The 15,796-nt window shown below is 43.2% G+C and overlaps 1 protein-coding gene and 1 long non-coding RNA gene across 3 annotated transcripts in view; one reads left to right on the plus strand and one right to left on the minus strand.

The window, feature by feature from the left end:
• LOC115289931 overlaps positions 1 to 10,446 on the plus strand; it is a 35,578-nt gene extending 25,132 nt beyond the window's left edge. Inside the window, exons 3-5 of the long non-coding RNA XR_003907881.1 lie at positions 5,399 to 5,515; positions 8,601 to 8,733; positions 10,329 to 10,446. This is a non-coding gene — a long non-coding RNA (uncharacterized LOC115289931). The remainder of the gene's footprint in view (positions 1 to 5,398; positions 5,516 to 8,600; positions 8,734 to 10,328) is intronic.
• Positions 1 to 15,796, minus strand: part of TGFA (transforming growth factor alpha) — a 106,704-nt gene that overhangs the window by 39,593 nt on the left and 51,315 nt on the right. The window lies entirely within an intron of this gene.

The following is a 15,796-nucleotide window of genomic DNA, read 5'->3' on the forward strand; positions in this document are numbered from 1 at the left end:
ATATTTGCTATAACTCTGAAGTGTGATTCAGCTCTATCCTTGAAAATAATTTAATTTATAATATTAGATGGTCTTTTACTAAGATCCTTGCTCACCCTTCTATTTCTTATTTACTATCTTTGTTTTATCTTCTCTAGTTTGAAGACCGTTCTCCTTGACAGAAAATATGAAAACAAAATTATAGTTAGGAGTAGTCTTTTCCTGGTTCTGTACTAACCTTATTCTACCTGATGCAAAGAATGGACTCATTCCTTCCTTTTTCACTTGTCTGTTCCCAAATATAGCTTTAAAATGCCCTTTGTGTGTGGCCAATCGCCATGTGGGCAATCCTCAGTTTCTTCTGTCCTTCAGTTTTCCTGACATTCTTGTAAACACCTGCCAGCACCCACAGGAACACCTGCCACCCAGGAAGCACCAACATCCTTGTTCACTCAACAAAGTGTCATTCAATACCATTCTTTGTCATACCTCTTGGGACATGTCTTTCTTTTGATCTTCTCTGCAGAACTTATTAAATGGTGCACCAGAGAACTACATCAGAGAACCCAGATGCACTTGGGTTTTTAAATGTGTATTCCTTGTCTTTCTCATGTACCCTCTGACTATAAACTTGGAACCTTTACAAGCCTTCCAACCTCCTCAGGCCACATTCCTTTTTAGAATTCTAATCACAGGATCACATCTGGTTTTTCTCTGAAATTTTGTAGATTCTGCTTTCTTGAAGCTGAACTATGTCCAGTGCTTCTTTCTTGCTTTCAAGGTTATAAACTTTAAAATGACACAGATATCAACCTGCCATCCTTTCTGGTCAAGATGCATTGAAAGCAACAGGTGTCCCTCTTGTCTTCTCTAACCTTTTGAGTAATGCCACAGCCAACAGGTATGTAAGAATTTTTCAAGTGTTCAATTTGTGGCACACTGAAATTTCCAGAAATGTACCAATCTGAAGTTTGCCATCAAACCACATTCTATCTTTATGACTACTTTGTAACCAGCATCCAGTCAGAATTAATTACTTGGATAAATCATCCACAGAGTTGATCCATGATATTACTTTTGACATTCCTTCCTTTTAATCTTGAATCAAGCATACATGCTTCTGTTGAGCATGTGCTCAACAATTTGGGGCTGCCTGGCAAACATTTTCTACTTCCTAATAGCACACAGATTTTCATTTCAGGGATTATCTTTTCCATCATGGGTTTACACTGGTTTAAGGCCACAGTCAGATGCCCTATTTTCCCTTACATGCTCTCTCTCTCAAATTTGAATCTTGAGAAGACAAAGAGACAGTGTAAGTGGAGGTCATGCATACAATTGTGGCATATTGAGCACATGTTTGGTGCATGTTTGGAGATAGGTTCTCTAATTCCTAATTTCTTGTTTCTTGGAGATTCCTTGGCTTCTGTTGGTTCCTAATTATGATTCCCCAGTTATTTTTTTCCTGATTTGTGGGCTTCCAACAGCCTTCCAACAAGGTTGTTTTGCTCAAGTTAGAATTGATTGCTGTGACCACAGAATGCCAGCTGGTGTGCTCCAGAACAAGGCACAATCTCCCAATGATGGATTCCAATACTGTTCCTTTCCACCAAGTCTCTGATGCTCACAGCACCCTGGAATCACCTATTCAACTCATTGGAGTCATCTATTTCCATTTTTAAAACATTTCCTCAATAAGCTAACAAGAGACAAGGGAATTAAAATTTCAAGTTTAATCTATTGGCTGCCTCCAAGTGGGCTCTAAGTCTATAGTTATCCAAAGTCTTTTCAGCTTTGGAGAGAGAGAGAGCAAGAACATGAGTGAGGGGCAGAGGGAGAGAGAGAGAATCAGTGAGGATCTCGATGCAGGGCTTAACTCCATGACCTGGGGATCATGACCTGAGCCAAAATGAAGAGTCAGATGCTCAACTGACTGAGCTAGGCACCTAGTTATCTGAAGTCTTAAGTATTGTTTATAGTAATACTGTGTTCTACATTATTACTGTTCTTTCTTAATTCTAGCTCTCCCTACGCTGGTAACATAACTTCATGGCCTCCTTTAATGTTTTGTGAAATTTAAAGAGATTCAATATTGTATCTGAGAACTGAGAATCAATTCAAAGGGCTGAGAGCTACTTAGTTATCAAACTACACCTGCGATTCTCTCCATAGCATCTGGTTTTACAATTTTGAATCTTTATCTCTCATCCAATTTCTATTTAAGGATATACTTGTCAGGTGGGTGGCTCTCTTGCCAAACATGTAATTATTTCCCTGTCTTTACATGCTATGGTCCTTCTCCTGAAGGAATCTTTATAGGTCCTGGTTGTTTTAAGTTTATTTACTTATTTTGAGAGAGAGAGAGAGAGAGAGAGAGAGGGAGAGAAAGAGAGGGAGGGATGAAGGGAGAGAGAGAGAAAGGAAGAAAGGAAGAGAGAAAGAAAGAAAGAAAGAAAGGAAGGAAGGAAGGAAGGAAGGAAGGAAGGAAGGAAGGAAGAGTGTAAGTGGGAGGAGAGGGAAAGAGAGAGGGAATCCTAAGCAGGCTCTGCACTGTCAGTGCAGGGCCTGATGTGGGTCTCGAACTCACAAACCATGAGATCATGACCTGAGCTGAAGTCAGACATTTAACTGATTCAGTCACCTGGATACCCCATGGTCTTAGTTATATATAATGTTTATATAGGCAGAAGACCACTTTGGTGGCTGTGCTGGCTATTCTACATCATGTCGCAGATGGATGGTCAATAAAAACCAGATCCCTGCTAACTGGCTGCATCAGGGTCAACACCACACCCTTTGATAGGAAATCACAATTCCTAACCATATTGTCTCCTCCTGGAATTGGGGGCTCTTTAGGATTTTCTGCTTTCCCACGTATCAAGGTGATAGTATTTGAAAGGCAAAAGCTCACAGAACAAGTCTCTTAGTTCATGTGTCCTGAATATAGTCTTCCTAGCCTCACAAGTCAGTAAGTCATTGCTTTTTACTGCCCACTAAAGTGGATCTTTCTGTGTGTGCCACTTGTGAGATACTTCATAAAAATGGGGAAGGGCTATATCTTGCCTCCAGACAACATAACCAACATTCCCCCTGTAGACCTAGATGGTGAAACAATGAACATTCACATCTCCACATTAGTCCTTATGGGAAGGACCCAATGAACAAAGGCAGGATATGTCACCTCCTTTCATCTTTGTTTGGGTATCTCCAGGGTACATTCCTCCAACCACAGAGTGTAGACCCCAATCCCAAGCACCTCAGTGGCCTCTCAAAAAAATATGAGTAAATCCCACCCAGATTCTTACCACACCTCCTCACCCCCTTGTTTTAGTAACTTTTGAAATTGTAAAAGCAATGTGTTCAAGGCAGAAAACTTGAGATAACAGAAAAGCATAAAGATAAAACTTAAGTCACCTGTAAACCCATATATCATAGATAATCGCTGTTAACACTTTAAAGGATAACCTTTATCTTTTCTTTATTCTGTGTCCCCACTTTGTTCACAAGAGGGAATAACATGATACTACCATGAACATTTCCCTAGCTAAGTATTACAGTGCAAGGTAATCTTCAATGACTGAAGTTTTCCATTGATAACATGTTCTCCAGCCAACCTCCTCTTGTCGGACACTGTGATAGCTTCCCAGTGTCTTGGTCTTACAAATAATGCAGAACCAAATACCCTCCTACATGGATCTTTGTCCATGCACATCTTCATTATTTTCCTGGGAGTAGAATGAGTGTGACAAAGGAATGCTTATTTCTAAGACTTCTGAGAGTGTCAAGCTGCATTCCAGGACATTTGTAACAATTTACACTCCCCTAAGGGGGAGATGAATGGGCCTATGTATCCTTCCCAACACTGGATTTGATCTTCCATTTCCCTCTTTGCCAGCTTCATGCAGGTATATGGGAATCTCGTGTCGCATTTTTTGATTACTTATGATGTCCAATGTGTTTTCATATCATTATTAGCATTTGTATTTTAACTCTGGTTAATTAGTTATTTGTATTTTTGGCTCATTTTCCTACCAATATGTTCTTTCCTGTTTATTTGTAAGAGTTCTTTATAATAATATGAACTTGGTATCCTGTTATCTATATATTGCAAATAATTTGCAGTTGGATCTTCATTTTGTTTATGCAGAGGTCACCTTGCATTATGATTAGAGGTCTTCCCTTAATTATACCGACATGTACCTACCTTTCCTTCTATTATTTTATTGTTTATATTTAATTCTAAACCATCTATAATTTACTTTAGTGTATAGTGTGTACTTTGTTATTTTCTGAACAGCCAACCAACTTTCCCTAATACCACTTATTCATCACTTCTCTATTGATTTGAAATGTTGTCTTTATCATACACTAAGTGCTCCTTGTGTGTTCTACTTAGTTCCTTTGAGATTCTAGCTGTTTTTGCACCAGGACCAAACCATGTTATTTATCATAAGCTTGCAACATAGTTGAACACCTGGCAGTGCAAATCTGTCATTCTCCTTTACCCCCACTCTTCATTAAAAAAAAAAAAACAACACCAAACAGATATTCTCATGCTTAGTTTTGCCTGAAGAACTTTGGAATCATTTACAAGTTCTCTCTCCCATAGCCAAATCTTCTGGAAACTGACATTTTAAATTAGCTTAGAGATAACTGGCTCATATAAATATGATGATTTCCTAGTCACAAAGGCCATGCTTTTCCATTTATTCCAGCCCCCTTTGTGCATCCTGCATTAAAGTTCCATGGAGCTCCTGCACACAACCACCACTGCCGGATTTATTATTTTTGTGTGATACCCTCAGCAGAGTGTTAACAGGACCTACAGAGGCTTCTAGCCACCCGCCCGCTGATAGCATTCACTGGAGGCTCCAGGGGAGAGTCAGTGGTGGAAGGGGAGCAATGCAATAACTCCAAATTAGCAGCATGAGTCCTAAGGGTGGCTAGGACTCTTGATGGTTCTGGGCCAATCCCTCCCTTCTGTGGGTCTCCATTTGCCCCTCTGTAAAATGGGTTTCCCGATATAGCCAAGGTTCCCTTCGTATTAAAATTAGGATTCTCCCTAAAGTGAGATGGTAGATGGGAGAACCCTGTGAGGAGGATGGAGTCTCAATGAAATTGAAATGGTATGCTATTAATGGTATGCTTAGGTGCTAAAGGAGTAAAGAATATGGGGGTGACTGTTGGTGGCTAGTTTAATCTGAGAAAGCTTGTTGGAGGAGGGGAGCTGTGGGAATCAGTGCCCTGATGGGAGCACATGTGCACAGGTACAGAGGCACAGGAATAAGGGTTGGCGGGTAGGGTGAGGCAGGTAAGATCTAATGCACTGAAGAGACGGACCACGGTAGATTCTTGACTTAAGAGTAACAGCTGAGGAATATGGAGTTTGAACCAGTTTTCACAGGTCTGTTTCTTTCAGCTCAGCCTTGGGTGGCAGTGCCACAGAACCCAGCCAGTCTCCCCGGAGAGGGCCTCACCCAGTAAGTGCAGCCCAGTCCGAAGATTTCCTTAGTCCAAAGATGGCCAAAGAATCCAGGTAAATTAACTTAGGGGTCTTGGACTTGAATCAGACTTTCTAGGAGTTGAGAGGGAATGGGGAGACAGAGCAATATGACCTTTCCTGGTCCAGGAAACAGGACCGGGCATGGAGACCTTTTGCAGTGTCTAGAATAGGAAGTGCAGGCAGGAGATGCCCCTTCCTTATACACCCAGGCCCCAAAGTGAGACTCAGGCCATGTGCCCAGAGCTATGCCAGAGTGGCAGGCCTGTGGGCCCTTGGGGCACACACGTCCCGAAGCTCTGCACTGCCCGCCTCCCTTAGCAGGTGAGCGCCTTCTCCCACCAGCTGGTGGAGAGGTGGGCGTAGGAATGCTGCTCCCAGGCACCCTGGCCTCGCTCAACCTGGCGTTTCACACACCCATTCCTTAACCTCATTCTCTGCCATTTCATTCCTCTTCCCACGCAGTGTTTACTAAAATCTCTCCTCCCCACCGACGAAGCACGAGACCAGGACTCCATGGGCTGCCTGGGGAATGTTCCCACAACTGGGCAAGCCGCCAGAGCAGAGAGCACAGGTTGCCACCCTGTAGACCACAGCACCCCGCCACCCCTCCAGGGGGAAGAACCCCAATCACCACCTCGGGGGGTGGCTGATGTTCTCAAGGACAAGAAACCTGTCAGGCAATGTCTGAGAAAGAGGGGCTTTTCCTTTGGGGTTTGCAAAAGCAAAGCAAAACAAAACAAAAAACCCTTGCAGGAAAAGGAAGAGAAAGAACTTGGGTGATTTTGCTGCTTGTTTGCAAAGCAGGAGCCGACAGTCAAGGGACAAGTGAGAACCCGTGCAGCATTTTATAGTCACTGGGTCTCCAATCTGGTGTCTAGCTGTAAACTGTATAGTGTAGGGTCTGCTGCTCAAAGGGGGTCCCGCACACCAGCAGTGTTGGTGCTGCCCAGGAGCTTGTTAGAGAATCTCAGGCCTAATCTGCAGTCTAACTAGACCCCACCACACGCCCCATCCCCAAGTCCCTCAAGACTGAGAAGTGCTGCCCTGATACAGTGCTCCTCAATCTTGGCTGCAGGATAGAACCACCTCCTAAAAGTACCCATGTTTATATCCACCCCCAGGGATTACCATTTAATTACTGTGGCGTGCAGCTGAGACAATGGGAGTTTTAAAAGACTCCCCAGGTGATTCCCCAGCAAATCTCTGCTTTTGTATACATATAAATAGATTAAAAGAAAAAATTAAGAAATTCCTCCTTGGACTATAAAGTGGAATCATAGAAAGCTTTGCAGGGGCACCTGAGTGGCTCAGTCGGTTAAGCATCCAACTTCAGCGGTTCGCAAGTTCAAGCCCCATGTTGGGCTCTGTGCTGACACCTCAGAGCCTGGATCCTGCTTCAGATTCCGGGTCTCCCTCTCTGCTACTTCCCCACTCATGCTCGCTCGTGCATTCTCTCTTCTTTCTCTCTCAGAAAATGAATAAACATTTAAAAAATTAAAAAAGGAAAGCTTGCAAACAACTAATTCACTGAGAATAAACTGAACGTATAACCACTTATTTGATGTACCTTTATCATATAGCATCAATAAATGAGGTCCTTGAGAAGAATTAAAACAAAGGTGAATCATACTCTTCAGTGAAGTTTTATGAAAAGATAGTACTTCCTCTTCATATCTTCTTCCCATGTGACTAATAATAAAAAGACAACTCCTCCTCATATAATAATTCAGACCATGGCACGTGGGAATATTTTCATGTTTTGGTCTTATTAGGACAATTTTCTTTTTGCATTGTACATTTTTGGTCCAATAATGTGCTTTCCTTTATGGTAACATAAGTACAGTGGAAGTTCTTGTGTTCACTTGTAGAACACAGAGTTTCCTTTTACTCACATACTCCTTTAATGTAGTTGGACATCAATCTTTCTAGCCTGAAAAGGAGGTTTTATTTCATTGCCAGGGGACAGAACTTCCAAAAAACACAAATGTCTTTCAGCATCATGTTGAGTAAATAATCAAGGGGGTATGAATTGGTCTCTGACTTCCTGCCTTATTTTGCTTTAAACTCATAGGTGAGCTAGGAAAAGACATCTGTTGTAACGTTCCAGCCATTAGGCAGAACGTCAGCTCCAAGGCCAAGCTGAGGCTTCCGGTGCTTTCTGTGTTAAGCACATTTATCTGCTGCTAGAGCAAGTCAACATCGTGTAGATGTATCTGTGTACCGGTTACTGCTGCCTTTCCTTTCAATTCGAGTCATTCATAAAAGTTACTCAGGAAAATACCAAGTGACTCTTGGCTCCGGTTTCCCCAATCATATCAGGTTTTACATATGACGTGACTATATTCAGTGGGAACAGACACTGGACAAAATGGTCAGTATTCAGTATTCCAAACCCAGGGGTAGCACCGATTTCACACATCCGTCTACCCAATTTTTATTTTAACTTCTAAAGAAGGCACTGGTAGCCCCCATGGCCCCACCAGAAACCCAATAAGTTCTCGGAGAGCAGGGCTGGGGACAGGGACCTGGGATGCTGTGCTTCCCGAAGGCTGGTCGGCCCCCGGGTAAGCGGTGTCAGCAACAGTGTTGGAGTGGAGGCCCCCAGGATACACCCATGTTGAGGTAGGCAACAATGAGGTGTCAGGAGGTTGGCCAGGGCCAGTGCCTTTCAGTTCTGTAGCATTCAGGGGGAACCAATAACCCTCTGGATTCAAACCAAACTTTCCCGCATGGCAGGATCCCGCAGTCATGACACCACATATGTGCAAAGGAGACTGGCTTTACTCCGGAGGGCTCCACTAAAGCCCACCTACGCTTCCATGAGTCTCCCTGCATTATGAACTGGCCTATGGGAAAATTTGGTTTTTAAAAATATTAAATCTCTTTATCTTTATGAAAATTCAAGAGGAACACAAGTATATGCCGTAAAAAGTCTCCCTCACACACTCTATCCCCAGTCCCTTCCTGGAGACGGTGGCCTAACAGGGTCTTGTACACATGACTGTGGGCACCATCTTCCCTCTCAGAAGGGCTCTGCTCTGCTGAGTGAATGGCCCTCTTTGCTCTCCTCTCACGCCCTAAGGAAAGGCTCACATATAGCTTCCTTGCCACACGGCAGGTACCAAGACTCTGCCCGCTTTCTACTCTCATCCTTCCGGAACTCCCAGGGCACCAGTCTACATGGCGTGGGGTAAGAGTTTACAAAGCCCAGGAAATGAGTTACACAAACGTACATCTCCAGAGTTTTACAGGTGAGATCTTCAACTTTACACCTTTTTTTAACCAAATAGTCACTGAGTGGGTTCTATTACCTGTGCAACAAGACTTACTACATAAAACTTACTGTAGAAGAGAAAACCACAAAACTGAGAAAAACAAAGATGTTCAAAGGGATGAGAGGAAAGGAGGGAAAAACTCTGGATAAAACCATGGCCTCAACACAAGAGGGGACTGAGAAAGGGAAGAGGCCTCAACACAAGAGGGGACTGAGAAAGGGAAGAAGAGCAATCCAGTGTCTCACACTGACTGGAGCCTTCCACAGCCTACCAATGGCCTTGACAGGCACTCCAATGTGCACTTCCTTCTCCACACCTGGCCCAGGTGGGGCCGAGGGGAGAGGGTTGTGGAGCAGGAATTAATGAGTTCTGCCTTGGATCCTAGTCAGTTGAGCATGGCCCTGGCATCTTCTCAGGTGGCCTGTGCATCCCTTGTGGTCAGGCAGGGACAGGATGAGTAGCTGCATGTGTCAGCCATCACCCCTATTTCTCACCACCATCAGACAAGCAGGTATTATCTTTCCTGTTTAACAGACAAGGAAACAGAATCTAGAGTCGGTTCTCTGGCTGGTATCAGAGCCATGGTAGGGACCCAGGCCTGTCTGGTTAATCAAGCCTGGGATTCTTCCTGGCCTTGTCACTGCGCTTGGCTCTTTGTTCACCTTGATGTTCCTTGATATCCCTTTTGAACTCCATCTGTGTAAAGTAGGGGTTTTCCATATTCCCATGTTTCACTGCAAAACCCCAGGTCCCTTTCAAAAACTTTCCCTCGGCTGGGTGACAGCGATCCAAGTTGTAATGGCGACCCCCCTGCCTGTTTCTCAATCACCAACAGTGCTTCAAATGTGCGCCCAAACACAAAGGTGCCTTTCATGTCATTCCCCAATAAAAACAGCTTTCCTTCTGGCATGACTGCTAAATTCTACAGTAGTTTGTTCCCAGTGGTGATAAGGTTAATTCATTCTCATTTTTAAATGCAGCTCTGACCCGTAGGCACAAACACTAGTTTGAAAATTGCATGTATATATTTATCTTTCATATATTCAAACTCAAACAGTAATGGATATTGATTATGGCTTCTGTGCTAACATGTAGAGGAAAGAATGGAAGTGATAAAACCCCCAAATGCCCACAGGCAAAATTATTAAACATAATACACTCTGCTGTATCAAATGATAATGCTCATCACTAATGTTTCAAACTGTTCTTTGGCAGCACTTACTGGGCACCTACTGTGGCCCAGCGGGCAGACAGTGCATGAGCAGAACAGCCCCACTCTTTCTCCTGGGCAGCTCCTGGGGGTCTGCTGGGCAAGTGACCGACACCTGGCCTATTCTAATACAAGGACACTGCCGGGCCATTATAACCTTGTGTGTGTGCGAAACTTTGCAGCCATTTGGAGGAGGGGTCTGAGTAGGAGGGATCTTTCAGAAAATCCTTCAGGAGGGTCTCAGATCATCCTGGGAGACCCTGTGAGGCTTGTGTGCCCAATCTTAGGCCCACTTTGCTATCCTTCTGTCATGGTTCCAATGGCTTCTAACCTCTGTGTGTGTCTTCCCTTGCCTTCACAGGGCTCACTGCAATAGTCCAGACTCTGCCATATGAGAACATGCCACACACCCAGCCACACACCCCAAAAAGGAAAATGCTAACAACAGTGTAGCCAGCTTCCAAAACAAATAAACTAAAATCTACTCACCAGCCTCACCCATACTTCTTGGTGTCATAACAGCAACATAGCTAATGGTGGTAAACAAATGCTTAAGGAGGAACAGAATTTTGGAGCAAGAAGCGAACCTTAGGGATGAAGAAATTGAGATCAAGGGAAGCTGTTACCCAAATCCAGGTCTCCGAACTTCTCACCCAGGACCAACTACTGTAGAACTATGGCTCAAGTATAAATTTGAGTTTTCCATCTTTTCCAAATGTATTCGTTTTTGATTGCTGCTGTAACAAATCACCACAAACTCAGCATCTTAAAACAACACAAATATATCACTCATTCTACAGCTCTGGAGGTCAGGAATCTGAATGGGCTAAAATCAAGGTGTCACTAAGGGCTGATTCCTTCTACAGACGCTCAGGGAGAATGCATTTCCCTTGCCTTTTCAAGCTCTAGGGTAGGCCAGAATTCTTTGACTCCAGTCTCTGCTTCCTATCTCCTTTCCAACTCTGACTCAGAACCTTCCCACCTCCCTTTTATAAGGTCCCTTTGATTACAAAAGGCCTACCAGGATAATCCTAGATAATCTCTCTATTTCAAAGCTCTTACCCTAATCAATCTGCAAAATTCCTTTTGTCATATAACGTAACATGTTCATGAATTCTGGGGCTCAGGATGTGGGTATTTTTGGGAGACTGTTATTCATCCTACCACACCAAGCAAAAAGAATTCTCTTGTGTTTATCCAGTGATCTGCCATCTATAGAAGAATATTTGAAAATTTGTCAGCCCCTCTAAGATGCAAAACTGGGCCGAGCAGTAGGGAGAAGAAACCAGTGTTCTGTCTGTACAGTTATAATCTGAGGGCAAACACAAGTTAGAAATGGAATAAAATGACCATGTCCACTAGTACTAGCCATACCCAAGGAGATATTCAAAAGTAAAACTAAATTTGGCCCCAAATTCTCAGTAACTTGAAAGACACAAACTTGAAACACTTCCAACAAAATGGGAAGAAAAAAAACCCAAACAGTAGACCACCAAATGCATCATTGCCATTAACATGCATGCCTCAGCAAGTGACCTGGGCACTAAATGTTCAGTTTGGTGCAGTAATATGGACACAGGCCCTGCCAATCCACTTCAGAGCAATTTTAATCCTTCCCCAGCACCTCTTAACCATCTTAACACTTGGAGTTTTCCTGCTCAGTATCTTCCTTCAATGGACATCATTATAGCTAAGACATGATCCAAACCTACCTACCCATGCTTATTTTCTTAGGATAAATTCTTAGAAGTGATATTTCTGGGTCAATGGGTAAGCAAGGCATTTTAAAGCCTTATGATTAGTATTAACAAATGGCTCATATAAGCTGTAACTAAAAATTTACACACCCAACAATACCAGTCTCCAACCTTATTGACTTTGTTCATCAACAAAGTAGGTTATTTTTATCTTTGCTAATCTGATCAATGAAAATGATCTGACATTAATTTGCATTTCTTTCATGACTATTGAGGCTACATATCTTTTTCAATGTCTATCGGTCACAGTTGTCAATTTGCTTGTTCTCTTATTGGTGTGTTAAAAGTTTTGTTATAGGTTTGTAAGAGTATTCTGCTTTTTTTTTTGTTTATTTTGAGAGTGAGAGAGAGTGCATGTGAGTGAAGGAGAAGGGCAGAGAGAGAAAGAACAAGAGAGTATCCCAAGCAAGGCTCCATGCTGTCAGTGCAGAGCCCAACGTGGGACTCAAACTCACGAATGTGAGATAATGACCTGAACCAAAACCAAGGGTCAGACGCTTAACCAACTGAGCCACCTGTGTGGCCCTAGAGTACTTTGTTATTAAAGATAGGACACCTCTCTAGGATTCCAATACTGGCAAGTATTGCCAAGGGTTTTCTTTACAGTGTTTTTGTTTTTGGGTGATGATCAAAACATTGTAATTTTTATATACCTATTTTCCTTTATGGTTTCTGTCCTCAATTTTCTGATTAGTCACCTCTTTTAGAAGTTATATAAATATTCACCTATATTTTCTTAGAGAAATTTTAAACCTCCACTGAAAAAGGCTATACTGTTTAACTTTATTTTTTTTTAACTTTATTTCTTTTTCAATGTTTAGCCTATGACCCTAGAATCATTTGTGACCTTTCCCCTCTTTTCCACTAGGGATGTGGAATACTACTTCATATATCAAACTATTTTGTGTGATTGGCTCTTTTTCGGAGTTTCCAAGTTGGCTTGAATAGATCTATTCTTGCTCTGGTGTCACAAAGTTTTAATTAGAGCAGTTTTATATTATTTATTAATAATATTTGATAGTACCAATCCTTCTATCTTTCTTTAAATTTTTTTTTAATGTTTATTTTTGAGAGAGAGAGTGAGTGAGTGCATGAGTGGGGGAGGGGCAGTGAGAGAGAGGGAGACACACAATCCCAAGCAGGCTCTGAGCCGTCAGCAGAGAGCCTGATGCAGGGCTCAAACCCACAAACCCTGTGATCATGATCTGAGCCAAAGTCAGATGCTTAACTGACTGAGCCACCCAGGCACCCCTCCTTCTACCTTTCAAGCCAACATTTTCTTGAAGGTAAACTTTAGAAACCTTTAGTCAAATCCCCTGTTACCCATTCTGAAAAACTAGAACTCACGTAAGTTTCTAAAGTAAAAGTGGGGAGAGAGAACAATTCTATAAGATGGCATTTTCCTTTTGAGGCCCAGGTCCCTTTATTTAGTCAAATACATTATCTCAAGAGTAAAGTTTCATGGCATTCTTCAAATAGATTCTGAACAGCTTCTGAAGTTTACTCCTACATAGTCTACAGTCTATTTCACAACTATCTTGAAGGTGATCTTCTCCAGCGTATTTTTAATTGGTGTATTGATGGTTTATAGGAGAACCACTGATAGTTTATTTTCTTACTTGCATCCTGCTAAATACTCTTACTATTTCTGCTAGGCATTCTGATAGTTTGTATTTCCCAGATATATAAGTAGATAGTTTGTAAAAGCAGCACTTTATTTCCTTTCTGACCAGAGTTCACGGAGCACCCTTTGTCAGCCCCAGAGAGTCAGGCTGCTGGATGTGTCTCAGCAAAACCGCGGCACTGCCCCCACAGCCACAAGGTGAGCCCTGGAAGCTCCTGTCGCTGGGGGTAGGATGCTACTAGTGTCCTCGATGCTGCCTGGAGTTTGGCTCTGCTCTGTCTGCTGCCACAATTACTTCTATTGTTTTGTTTTCCAAAAACTAGACCTTAAGACATGCTTTACTTCTCAGATAAGAATCATCCCAAATCCCCACGCTCAAGCAGATGTCTGCAACTCTCTCCGAAATATGCTTCTATCAGAGTATTTCCACAAAATGATGAGAAATGACCTGTTTTCATGGCCCATGGACAGAAAGTTTTGAGCCATAAGAAAAGCAAAATACTGGGGCGCTTGGGTGGCTCAGTCGGTTAAGCCTCTGGCTTCAGCTCAGGTCAGATCTCACGTTCGTGGGTTCGAGCCCCACGTCAAGCTCTGCGCTGACAGCAAGCTCAGAGCCTGGAGCCTGCTTCCAGTTCTGTGTCTCCTTCTCTCTCTGCCCCTCCCCCTCTCATGCTCTGTCTCTCTCTGTATCAAAAATAAATAAAACATTAAAAAAAAAAAGAAAAGCAAAACACTTCTCACCAATAAATCTACAAAGTTACAGAATAAGGCAAAAATTTAAGATTGAACCATAACTTCAGACCTGCCTCTAGCACAAGCTTTTGCAGGCGGGTGGACTGAGTTCAAATCTCAGCTCTTTGTACTAATTCTGACCTCTTTTTACTGATTTTTACTAATTTGAAACCCTCTGGGCCATATAGTTTCCTCATGTATCAATAATGAATGTTATAAAAATGTGATGTAAAGCGTTGGGCCAGGCTCGGTATTCACTCATTCACTTGAATATCAAGTGCCTTCTGTGTGCCATGCACTGTGCTGGGTGCTAGGGACACATGAATGAACCAGACAGACAAGATCACTGCGCTCCCCCTCACGGAACTTAGGTCTACCGGGGCAGGCAGGCAAATGATAAGTAAACAAACAAATGAAATAATGAAATCATTAAAGACAGCAGTAAGCACTAGGAAGGACGCAGAAGTGTGACACAGAGCTGTCACCATTCTGGGAGACATCTCTGAGAAGGGGAGGCAAATCGGAGGTCTGAAGGGCACAAGTGAGTCAGTCATGGGGAAAACTGGGGAAAGAGTATCCTAGGCAGAAGGAATAGCAAGTTCAAAAGCCTAGAGACAGAGAGGTGTCCAACACAGGGGAGGAAAGGGAAGGATGCCAGAGAGTTGGAGCACAGGGAGGAAGGAGGACAGACCTGTGAGCCACAGCCAGGACCGGACACGGAGACTGCATGCAGCACGAGAGTGCCTGGGTCTTACTCTGAAAACACATTGTTTCTGCTGCTGTTCTTCTTCTTTTTTTTTTTTTAATTTACTTATTTATTTTGAGAGAGAGAGAGAGAGAGAGAGAGAGAGAAAGAGAAAATGCATAAATGAGTAGGGGAGGGGGAGAGGGAAAGACAGAGACAGACAGAGAGGGAGTGAGGGAGAGGCAGAGTGGGAGGGAGAGAGAATCCTAAGCATGCTTTGTGCCATCAGTACAGGGCCTAACGCAGGGCTCGATCCCATGAACCATAAGATCATGACCTGAGCTGAAACTGAATCAGACACTCAACCAACTGAGCCACCCAGGCGCCCCTGCTGTTGTTCCCGTAACTGATGGTGACACATGGAGACACTGGACTGTAATTTAAACCAGAAACTCATTACATGTTTAACTATGTCATTGGCAAGCAAGTATACCATGGAGACATACAGAGGCTCATTTTAAGATTGCTAAACATTTCTATTTAATTCAATGAGTCCCCAGTATTGATTTTAGACCTAATGTCAAGCACAAATCAATGAAAAAAAAAAACACTAACTGCATCTGAGTGGGAAGTGGACCTACGGAAAATCTGTACCAGCAGTCCCTGCTGACGAAGTGCAAGCTCCCTGGGCACTTTTCCCTTTGAGCACCTTGCATTCCCGCCCTGCTGACTTCCGACTAAGAGCCTATGGCGGGGGTAGGCTCAGACTGCTGGGTAGGAAGTGGGGTCCAGCTTTTGGACAGCCCAAGGTGGCCGAAATCTGATGCTGGACATCAAATCTCTACTGCCAAGGACCTCAGTGGTCTTCTTGGTCATACCAGTAAGGTGGAGAGACGGGCACCCTTCTACACTGTTGGTGGCAATGTAAACTGGTGCAGCCGCTCTGGAAAACAGTGTGGAGGTTTCTCATAAAACTATCCATAGAACTCCCTTATGACCCAGCAATAGCACTGCTGGGGATTTACCCAAGG

The sequence above is a fragment of the Suricata suricatta genome, chromosome 4 (assembly GCF_006229205.1).
Source record: "Suricata suricatta isolate VVHF042 chromosome 4, meerkat_22Aug2017_6uvM2_HiC, whole genome shotgun sequence".
In the NCBI taxonomy this organism is placed as follows: domain Eukaryota; kingdom Metazoa; phylum Chordata; class Mammalia; order Carnivora; family Herpestidae; genus Suricata; species Suricata suricatta.